Raw genomic sequence first — 12,907 nt, 5'->3', positions numbered from 1 at the left:
GCCGTTTGTTGCTTTGTTATACATATTTGTGTTTCCATCATTTTTTTGTACGTTAATTCGGCCGTCTGTTTTCTCGATTGAATTGTTTTACATTTTTGATTTCGGGGCCTTTTATAGCTGACTATGCGGTGTAGGCTTTGCTTATTGTCGAAGGCCGTACGGTGACTTATAGCTGTTGATTTCTGTGTCATTTGATCTCTTGTGGAGAGTTGTCTCATTTGCAATCATACCACATCTTCGTTTTTATATCCACCCTGCCATATTCTTTATTTGCCTGTCCCAGGGATGGAGCCTGTAGTTTAATGGTTGTCGTTGGTTCCTGTCTCTAATTAGGCTGATAGTTTTTTCGTTTGAATTGTTCACACTTTTCATGTCGGGCCTTTTATAGACGACTTTACAGTATCAGGTTTTTGTCATTGTTAAAGGCCTTACGATTGTCTACAAAAAGCATTTGTCTACATGACGGCAAAAAGCTCTACAGAGCTTATGTTTGTAGTATTTCATGTTACCCGACTTAAAATAAATTTTTCTTATCTTATCTTATCTTATCTATAATTGCTTACATCCACTTCATATTTGAACTCCGGTGTAGTGCCTTATAAGCAATCATATTCCATCTCTTCATTTTTATATTATATACGTGACTTCTAAACTCGTGTTTTCCTAAACAAGTATGAAATAATTTTCACTGGGCGTTAAAATTAGCAACAAACAATCGATCAATTTAAACTTGTGTAAAATAAGAGGAAAACCATTTGATATTTATTTATTTGTTGGGGTGGGGGACAGAAGGATTTCATATATGAATATGGTTGCCTGGTAAGAGCTGAAAAAAGGCATGATTAGCGACAGATTGAAACGAATAATAATGCCCTCTCTTCCCTTCCCCATCCTTCATCTATAAATTTAAACTGACCACCACGGAATAGCCCAAAAGTGTTGAAAGTAGCGTTAAACACCAATCAATCAAAATCCCTTCCCTAGAATATCAAATAATCGTCCCTTAACTGTTATTGTCCGTGTAGTTCTTATATTTATCCAGCTTATCGTCCTACAGGGATGTCCTACTTAGGCTGTCATACCATAAAAACGTTTATAAAACAGCTCACATTCTAATATATCTGCGTTCATAAATTTATTAATTTCATTTAGACTAAACGACGCCATGTTTGTTATGTGCCTCTGCCGTCAACCTTTCAAAAAAGAAGAGGTGGAAGAGAGCCAGAAGATCTTCCCAATGCAAAAAAAAAAAAACAGAAATGGACTTCTTCTGGCTCACTTCCGAAGAACAAAAAAAAAAAACGCGCCCCATTGATATGTTTTAAAAACGCCTTGCCCCTACCCTTTTTTCCCAAAAAAATGGCATCATTAAATATATAAACATATATATAATCATCAAAATTAAAATGCTATTGTATTTTTATTCTGACCTACTTTATTACATGACCTGAGACTAATGACATCTATCTATAAGTCCTAGCATACATTAATTATTAAAATATGAATATGTTTCTTGTTTTAATAACCACATATGATGCTATGCATGAGTCACCATTTATCAGGACATGAATTGGGTTTACATAGAGAGGATAAGGAACGAATAAGAAAATCAATGAAGGATAAAAAACTTAATTCAAATATTTTTTGGGGGGGTTGGAGGGTTGGGGGGGGGGGGGGGGTTTAATTAACATCGATTTTATATATATCCTTATTGGTCAATCAATTTTTCCCAAATTAAGTTAAGAGGGGGGGGGGGGGGGGGGGGGGGGGGGGTAGGGAGTCAGGGAAAAAAACTATATGAATTAAAGAAACGATGAAATAAACAGAATACGTCGATTGACTTTTGGTTGCCTTATGTCCAATGGCAAATATGTCACGCATGTTTAGAACAAACATAATAGAGATCAAAGGATAAAGAATAGAGTGAAATGGTAAAAACTAAAAGATATAGAATTATAGAAACGATCTTTGATCTGAAACCCCTACCCTCACACACACACACCATAACCAATACTGCCAATACTCCCATATATACATCTCTATACAAATATCTAAATTTGAACCTACTCCCCCCCCTCTAGACACCGAGGTTTTGGATTATATAATGTGTCACAAAATAAACTTGTATACCCCCTTCCCAATGCAGTATTGAAAAGTAAATCATTTAAAAGTCCTGAAGATAAAATATGTTTTGAAATATGCTCTGCATACTTATTTATGCAAAGACATATAGTAATTATTGTGGGGCTTGAAAAAATCTATTTAAGGGATTCGGAGAAGAGAACAGTAAAAAAAAAGCTCAGCAACGAATCCTAAATGTAAAATGATTTGCAGCATAAGACATGAGAGCACATATTATAGATAGTATTAAATATGAAGTTCACGCATCATATAGTGAAGTCCTATGTCATAGGACTATTGTTGTAACATGGGTTAGTAACTGGTTCCAATTTATCCTGAATTGTCTTTCTTCAAGAATTAGTTCCGGAGTATAACAGCTTATGTCTCTACTTGAGGGTTTCTGGTTCTGCTGTCGTAATTAGGTGATTTTTTCTACATGTAGTAAAACAGAGGGGGCTTAGTCCAAATAATTGTAACATCCTGGATGCTTTTTATTCTTTTTTCATGTGTGCCTTCCTGCAACGTCTCTGCGGATCAAGAAAAGTAAACTAGAGGCTCTAAAGAGCCTGTGTCGCTCACCTTGGTCTATGTGCATATTAAACAAAGGACACAGATGGATTCATGACAAAATTGTGTTTTGGTGATGGTGATGTGTTTGTAGATCTTACTTTACTAAACATTCTTGCTGCTTACAATTATCTCTATCTATAATGAACTTGGCCCAGTAGTTACAGTGGAAAATATTTTGTAAAAATTTACAAAATTTATGAAAATTGTAAAAAATTTACTATAATGGGCAATAACTCCTTAAGGGGTCAATTGACAATTTTGGTCAAGTTGACTTATGTGTAGATCTTACTTTGCTGAACATTATTGCTGTTTACAGTTTATCTCTATCTATAATACTATTCAAGATAATAACTAAAAACTGTATCATTTTCTTAAAATTACCAATTCATTGGCAGCAACCCAGTAACGTATTGCCAGATTGGTCTGAAAATTTCAGGGCAGATAGATCTTGACCTAATGAACAATTTTATCCTTGTCAGATTTGCTCTAAATGCTTTGGTTTCAGAGATATGAGCCAAAAACTGCATTTTACCCTATGTACTATTTTTTAGCCATGTCGGCCATCTTTGTTCGCGGGCGGGATCATCGGACACATTTTTTTAAACTAGATACCTTAATGATGATTGTGGCCAAGTTTGGTCAAATTTGTCTTAGTAGTTTCAGAGGAGAAGATTTTTGTAAAAGTTTACGGACGCAGGACGCAGGACGACGGACGACGGACGCCAAGTGATGAGAAAAGCTCACTTGGCCCTTTGGGCCAGGTGAGCTAAAATTGATATTGCACTAAAGAACGTCATGATTACATGTATCTGGACTTAGCAGGGGGAGGGGGCTATCTATGTATTTTTTTTTATTTCAATGTGTAGACTGTAGGAGAGTTTCTTCAGAAAAGGTTTTCATTGGAGGTGTTTTTGCCATGCACGCAGGCATCTGTTTCTATCCATGAACAAGTTGTGTGTCAAATTAATTATTATTACTTGTCACTCGCATTTTTTGCTCGTCCTGGCCATTATTGGCATGAACAGCCAGTGCACGAACTCGCACGAACGCCAAATTTTGTTAGAGGGGCGATATTCTGACGTTTTTTTTAATTCTTGGTCACTCAAGTTTAGAAAGAAAGGGAAAAATCCAAACAATTACCGACCAATCACAAACGTTGTTGCAAATTTGACCTTATGACGTCAAAGAATTTCCCATAATGCAATTATTGCATATAAATAAAAAAACTACTATACCAATTGAATAAAAAATATTGCATTCAAATGACATTTTATACCAATTGAATAAAAAATAATGCATTTGAACGAAAATTATACCATTTGAATGAAAAATTATATCATTTGAATGAAAAATTATACCATCTGAATAAAAAGTATTGCATTTAGATGAAAAAATATACCATTCAAATAAAAAAATATTGCATTTAAATGAAGAAATATACCAATTAAATAAGAAATATTGCATTTAAAAGAAAAATATCAAATTTTTGCAACCAATTCCATGCCATAGTTTCGACTAACTTTTCCAACGCATTGACGTTTTGTTAATTATTTATATATTTGTTATGTAACATAATTGCAAGGAATACTATTTATGTAAGAGAAGTTCCTGAAATAATAATTTTATAATGGAAATTCCAGGAATATAATTTTCATGTAAGAGAAGTTCCTGGAATAACTTTTGAAAAATATCATGCATGTATAAAACTACATGTACAGGTGACTACTTTTAAATGCACTCAGGTATAAACAATCACATAAAATACATGTATATTTTATTATGACCTTTAAAAATAACTTTATTGTATTATTTCCTGTCATTCTAGGAACACATTTTATTGGGCTTTAGGTTTCCAGGAATTTATTTTATGAAGAAGCAATCAAATATCATGTAATTTTGTAATATACTATTTTGTTCCATGTGGAACATATATTATACAGTCATACATTTACGTATTGTTTACATACACGTGACATTTTTATTTCCAAATGCTGGCTTGCAAAAGTGTAAGTTAATGATACTGTAACGAATGTGCCACAGTATAGAAACTACACACAATATAAAATCATATATCGTTATCATTATACAACGGGCTCAACGTGTGAATATAAAAAAAAAAATGTATGCACTTTTAAACTTACAAATATTTATAAAAATCCATATCTGAATTTATAGATTAGACATCGATTTGACTAAAATCAGGACAAATGTAATTAAACATTTGCACTGTAATCTTGTTAGGACATTTTCTATTTGTTTCTGCTCGATTTGTTCATCTATGTGGAAACAGAAGTACACCCATGTTTTTGTTTCAATGAATAAATCAATGTTTCTATAGTACACCCAGGCCAGAAATATTGGTTCTGTTTAGTTAAGGTAGAAATGAATTATGAAATAAAAATAGTCCCTTCTTTTTTCCACATGTTTATTCAATCAGTTTAACTGAGGTCTGGAGCTGGCATGTCAGTAACTGCTAGTAGTCCTTTGTTCATTTATGTATCATTGTCGTTTTAAAATTGAGAATTTTTTGCTTAGTTTCTTCTGTTACCTATTCTGATATCGGACTCGGACTTCTTTTAAACCGAATTTTACTGTGCGTATTGCTATGTGTTTGTTTATTCCACATTGTCTTTGTATAGGGGAGGGTTGAGATCTCACAAAATACGTTTCACCCAGCCGCATTTTTTCGCCTGTCCCAAGTCAGGAAACTCTGACCATTGTTAGTCTTGTATGTTTTTTTTTTAAATTTTGGTTCATTTATATGTTTCGGACTTTGTGTGACGTCCATTTTCGCTGAATTAGTATACATAATTTTTAGGGGCCTGCTGAATCCCGACTGCGGGTGCGGGATTTTCTCGCTGTGTTGAAGACCCATTGGTTGCCTTGGGCTGTTTTCTGCTCTTTGGTCGGGTTGTTGTCTCTTTGACGCTTTCCCCGTTTCCATTCTCAATTTGATTGTAGTGATTTTAGGAAAGCATCCCTTTCGTGACTCTGTTTTATTTATAAAATGGACATAAATTGGAACAATATTGTCTTAAATCTACTTGATTTCTTCGTCAATGCAGTTATGAAAATAAATTGTGTTTGCATACCATTATGCGTCACTTCTTCCAAGTAACATTAATCTTTTTGTTGACATAAGAAAATGTGGCAATTCCGGAAATCAGAATTTTTTTTAACCTCGCCTTGTTACATCAGTTAATAAATATTAAAAACCTGGTACATCATAAGTCATTGTCCTGAAATGTTACATAACTTTCAAATAAACATTCCTCAAAAACAAAATCGTGATAGCGCTGTTGCGACAGGTCACTATATATAATATGTGTCAATCTTGTATTGTATAACTTTGCTGGAGTATACGAAAGGTAACGTTTGTTTCTCTTTTAATTCTTTTATCAATTAAATGTTTATCATTTTATTTTGATATTAGCTTTAACTCCTTATGACTTCTTTTGCTTAAGCTTTGATATCTATATTGTCTTTAGTTAATTAAGAAAGAGACACAGATCAGGATAGATTCTTTATATATAAAGACTAGTTTTAACGCATGTGAAAGTCCGCGCATGTTTCATTTCATGGTCTTAATTTGAAAAATATTTGAAGATTTTATGAGATCAAAAGTTTACCACAGTGAAGAATATATAAATGTTAAAAAAATCCATTGAATAATACAAGATCGAACCAGTCCATTGAATGATACAAGATCAAACTAGTCCATGGAATAATACAAGATCGAACAAATTCATTAAGACTAATATGACCAAATTATTCATTGGCTGCAAGACGAATTACTAACGTCGTTATGTGTTTCAAATTATGTATAATAATAGAATAAATCACTTATTCATAGCCCCATTTTTTTCTATGTTATATTCTGCAATATAAAGCATTATAGCTATGTTGTCTTAACTTTAAACATAATGACAGTCCTTTCATATAAAAACTGTAAAAGTTGTTCGCGGATGTTTGGTAGTTCTAAATAGGTACTTCCGATCTATTTAACAGGCAAAATATACCGTCCTATTTCAATGTCATCAATTTTAATTTTTTGTTTAAAGAATCGTTTAACAAGGGTTCTACACAGGCAAATTTTGCTCACGTGAATTTCTCATGAATCTTACGTAAAATTCACGTTAAAAATTTCGATAATTTCGGATATTATTTTCGATTATATGTAAATATAAGTATAAGACTGTTTTCCTGTTTTTTTTATAAATTTCTTCGAAAACTATCGCGCTTCATAGTAAATGTAGTTCGTTTGACACATGCTTTCATTTAAAATGAATTTGAAAAAACCAGCATTCAATTCTTTATGACACGTTTAGCCGAAAATGTATTTCATGCACATACTAAATCAAAAGGTCCTGGACCGATGTAACGTTAGTAATTGGACAGTCCAGCAGCAGTGGGTTTGGCCCAGTTATATTAAAACATACGTTTAATTCCGATACAAGTACAATAGAAAAGCATCCAATGATACATAACATTAAAGTCATATAAAAATTAATTACTATATTCTAATGTATATATTCTGTATTATAGATAGTAAATGACGATGGCCATTATAACCCTTCAAGGACTTTTGATCTGAGGAGTGATTATTGTATATGGTGAGTTTACAAACTGTTTAAATATATTGCTTTTTTATATTTCTTATCAAATAAAATAAATCTTTCCACACATTTACCTCTGATTAGAGCGTTCCTGGTGAAAGAAAATCCAGAAAAGCGCTTCAGACGCATGCCATTTATAAAGTAAGTGTTGTTTTCAAATTTGTAAATAACTCTTTGTGTAAAATGTAAAATACCAAAACTACCGAACTCCAAGGAAAAATCAAAACGGAAAGTCCCTTATCAAATGACAAAATCAAAAGCTCAAACACATCAAACGAAATGGAAACAACTGTCATATTCCTGACTTGGTACAGGCATTTCCTTATGTAGAAAATGGTGTATTAAACCTGGTTTTATAGCTAGCTTAACCTCTCACATGTATGACAGTCGCATATTATTTCATTATATTAACAACAATGTGTGAGCAAAACAAACAGACATAATAGATAAAAATGTCAAAACTTGGGGTACAGCAGTCAACATTGTCTTATAATCTTAATCACTATAAAAACAAACAACTATGTCAGCAAACACTCTATAGACAAAGCACATAAGCAAAAATGAAAGACAGGAATACAAGAATACAAAAAATGACCATAGCACAATAACACGATGGCTTGATGGAATTCCATATGACTGTCATACAAGTGAGAGGTTAAGCTAGCTATAAAACCAGGTTTAATCCACCATTTTCTATATAAGGAAATGTCTGTACCAAGTCAGGAATATGACCGTTTTTCCCATTCATTTGATGTGATTGAGCTTTTGTTTTGCCATTTGATAAGGGGCTTTCCGTTTTGAATTTTCCTTTGAGTTCGGTATTTTTGTAATTTTACTATTTTTTTATGTATAAATACCGAGCCACGCCAAAAGGATATTCCCAAAAATGAAATAAACAGTAAAGTTAAAAATATACAAAGACAAATAAAGAGAACACTATAAACCGTCTTTAAGATGATTAACAACTTCAGTACCTAGAATATATACTTCAACACCATCATGTATTATTTGTGGAGTTGATACGGAATATTTATCAACAAGGTTTTTGAAAAAGAGACGAAAGATACCAAAGGGACAATCAAACTAATAAGTCGGAAATAAACTGACAACGCCATGGCTAAAAAAAGAAACGACCAACAAACTAACAACAGTTCACAAAACACAACATAGAAAAGTAAAGACTGGGCAACACGAACCCCACTAAATTCTGGGGGTGATCTTTGGTGCTCCGGAAGGGTAAACAGATCCTGCTCCACATGTGGTACCCGTCTCGTTGCTCATGTAAGTACAAACCCGGTGATAAGTCTAATTTGGTAGATCTCATTCGGGGAAAAGGACGATAAATAATCAGTATAAAATTATCTTGATGCAATAACCGATGCATCTTAAATAGTAAACTATCACATTCTTTTTTGTAATATCCAATGTGTCTTTTTATAAACATGTGTGATCTTACCTCGTACATGTAAAATTGCTTTTTAGTTTCCTAAGATTTTAGTTTATTTCATTTCGCCTTTATAAAAACTACGGTCTAAGACTTTGATTCACCACAAATAATTATTATTTTAATATAATATGATGATTATAAATAAGAAGATGTGGTATGAGTGCCAATGAGACAACTATTCATCCAAGTCACAACGTGTAAAAAGTAAACAATTATAGGTCAAAGTACGGCCTTCAAATATGTATTATTTTTGTATTTCAGTCTCTTCCGATGACATTGTATGTGAGGATGAATCAGCATACATTATATGTTCATTTTTAAAGTTGAGGAGTATCTATTCTTGAGATAACTTGTCTTATGTGTGCCACGTCATTCTCTCAGATTTAGACCAGATTGTGTACTAAATTTGTAATAAGACGCACATCACCTATTCTTGGTCCCCATTCCTTTCCACGTTAAATGTTTCACTTTCAAACATTTATGGGAGGTGAGATCAATATACCGTTATTTACATATCAGACCGTACTGTTTACTGGAACTTTGGATAAACCAAACCAGGTACTGCATATCTGAGAAACAGGCAATATATGCCCTCAATTATAGAATTCATTCATATATTTTTGTATTATTCAAAATTATCAGTCAAAATGTGTTCTACAAGGATCACCAGTGATTCATCTTTCATTTGATACTAAAATTATCAAAATATATTATACACAGTTTGACTCCTATGCGTAAGAACTATTTTGTTTTAAATATGTACTACTTTCGAGTATGTTCTTTTTGACCATGCCCGATTTTGTGGTGTTACATCTTACAAAGTCTACCCGAAATATTTTGCAAAGAATTCAGCTCAAACCGGTGCTACGGGGACGTCTTAAAATTGCAGTGAGGTGAGATTTTGTTTTGCTTCGTGTTGAATTGAGATGAAGTACAGCAATACAAGCGCTGTTCCTTTGATATTTGCGTGTTTTTTGCTGTGCATGTACTGATTTTGTGTCATGGATGGATACCCCGTATCCTTTGTTTTTCTATCATATACTTCCAAGATTAAAGTATCAAGCGCAATATATGGACGGACCACTGATATAAGTATATGTCCTCATCCTGCTATACATACAACTGATTGCAGATCATCAACTTCTTATTATAAAGTCGAAGCAATGTGCAATGGTAAAAAATATTTTCGAATGAAGACTGACCATAGACAGTTTGGTGATCCCTACAGAAGAACATACAAATATTTAGAAGTTAGATATAAATGTGTTTGATTCTGCGTATTAACAAAAATATTACTTTGAAAAACAAATTAAAAAGAATGTGTGATAGTTTGTGTTATTTATTTTCTGGTTTCATTTGACAATAGTCAGTAAAATTTATTATGCTTGCTTACGTCATATGTATGTTTGATTTTTATGTACATTGTATGTATTAATAAACTTATCAAAGATACCAGGCTTAAAATTTTGTACGTCAGACGCCAGTTTCGTCCACAAAAGACTCATCAGTGACGCTCGAATAAAAAAAAAAAAATTTAAAGGCGAAAATAAAGTACGAGGTTTAGGAGCATTGAGGCCCAAAATCACGAAAGGTTTTGCCAAATACAGCTAATGTTATCTATTTCTGAGCAAGAAAATCCTTAGTATTTCGAAGAATTCAAAGTTCTGTAAACAGTTAATTTATTTATGATCATAGCAATGATAACTCATGCCAACACAGAAATGCTGATTACTGGTATGGTGATATTTACATGCTGTTCATGATAGTTCACAGATATGTGGCTTTAGAAAATCACAAATTTGAAGTATGCCAGCTAGTTGTGTCACCGAAACTAAATATGGACCCACCATTTCACTAGTGCCTGCTATACAGTTCATATATTTCTCTGCCTATTTAGTGACATTTTGAATACATGGATGTACTACTGACATTCCCTCCATTTCAGAATCAAAATAATATCGAAGAACGATAATTAGATAACAAGTACATTAATTCGGTTTATTGTATTACAGAATACAATTAAGAGTTGATATTTTCAAAATGTCATTTCTGACACTAAGTACTTCGTTCAATTAACTGGATAATTTCTGTTTTGAAACCAGACTTCTGGATTAATTTAAATCTTTGACAGCCCAGAATGTGTTTTATGTTGTATTCATTTACTTTTTTCCTTCTTTAGGATAAAAATTGATGAATCGATGACTTTACATATTTTGTTTGTCAATTGTATTTCACTTAACAACATGTTTTTTTAATGAACAAACAACTCAATAATTAAAAGAACATCTTATCATAAAATAATCGTAATTGATATTGACGAAACATTCTTTGAAATTAACAATAAATAAAGCAACATTATTCAGGCCCTCTTAATGTAAAAGACCAAACAGCCTATTCAGTTTTTCATGATTTGTGGAACAAAATAAGTGAAAAAAAATTGGGGGTCACCAACTTCGTTCCGTCGCTATGGCAACCCCAATAAGAACATTATTTGGTTGTTATTTCAAATTTCCAATAATCCAATAATATCGAACCTACAACCATATTTTTTTTTCTTGTTAAATAGTAGATTTGTATCTATCAATTAAACATTTTAGAGTTTCGGATTCTTGGTGCTATGATCTTAAAAGGTATGATTTATTTCATTCCCTCCAAAAATAATATGTCAGATTGATATGTTCTAGTTTAGAACTGTTAGTCATAATTGTCTGTTGAAAAATATAAACTATTTCTTAAAACAGTATAAATCATAAATGCAAAAGATTTGATAGAATCTTCTGAATCTGAATTTTTTTTTCCAAATAAACAAAAATAACAGCGTATACCATTGGCACTGAAAATCGATTTTTTAAAATTTTTTCATGTCATTGTAGCTTCTTGAAAGTGAAAAATATAATGTTGGATTTTATTCCCGGAGCAACCATTGGTATAATAAGTTAATATAACAATAGTTTAGTTTAACAAACATTAAATTTTGATTTTAATTTGCATTCAATATGGATAAAAAGAAGATGTGGTATGATTGCCAATGATATAACTCTCCACCAGAGACCAAATGACATAGAAGTTAACAACTATAGGTCACCGTACGACCTTCAACAATGAGCAAAACCCATACCGGATAGTCAGCTATAAAAGGCCCAAATTTGACAGATGTAAAACAATTCAGACGAGAAAACTAACGACCTGATTTATGCACAAAACAACGAACGAAAAACAAATATGATATACCGCAACAAACGACAATCACTAAATTTCAGGTTCCTGACTTGGGACAGGCACAAACAGAATGTGGCGTTGATTTGGCATTCAAAAGCATATATTTCTTTAAATTTTGCCTTAAGCTTCAGTGAGAGCAAGCAAAATCTTTATCATTTTTCACTTCAGACAATTTTAAATGAAACAAATGACAAAATACAATGCACCTTTTTTTGCTTTTTTCAATTTATCAGTATTAATAAAATTAAACTTCATTAATTACAATGTACAAGATCGGACAATATTTTACTGGAAACAGTTAATCTTCTCAATCCAGGGAATAAATAAATAAAAATTGGTGCCAGTAGAGATCGAAACTAATTGAATCATTTGTATCGGCCTAAATTGATTGTTTTGCAATATTTGCAACTGAACACAAAAAAAAAAATAAAAAATAAACAACAATCAGCCTATAAAAAACATCTTCCTTTCTTCTACTTCAAATAACAATATGTTTTGAAAAATCGTTTGTAGATTTTGTTCTACTGTAAATTAGAAAAATTACTATCTGGAATACAGAGTGAGTACATTGCACTAAAATGAACTATTTATAGACCTACAAACTTTCCCAGCTGGTATTTGAAAAATAAAATTAATTTAACAAACCATTAGTTTTTTGTTTCTTCTCAACAAGATATTGTGTTTTGGTCATACGTATCTCAATGATATCCTTTTTTTACAATTTACCTGAAACTGAACAGGCAGTTTATTAAATTTTGTTTAAAAATTTCAGTCATTTTACAAAATGACTAGATATTTTAGTCATTATATATAATGCCTGCCAAGGTTAGGCATTTTATAAATTCCCTGAAAATTTTGTCATTTTACAAAATGCCTGTAACATATATTCTCTTTCCAGGTTCTACTGTAGATAATAACGTAACCTATGTAACAT

Source organism: Mytilus californianus, unplaced genomic scaffold (assembly GCF_021869535.1).
Source record: "Mytilus californianus isolate M0D057914Y unplaced genomic scaffold, xbMytCali1.0.p SCAF_19, whole genome shotgun sequence".
NCBI lineage: Eukaryota > Metazoa > Mollusca > Bivalvia > Mytilida > Mytilidae > Mytilus > Mytilus californianus.
The sequence above is the reverse complement of the archived record's forward strand: the minus strand, read 5'-3'. Positions refer to the sequence as shown.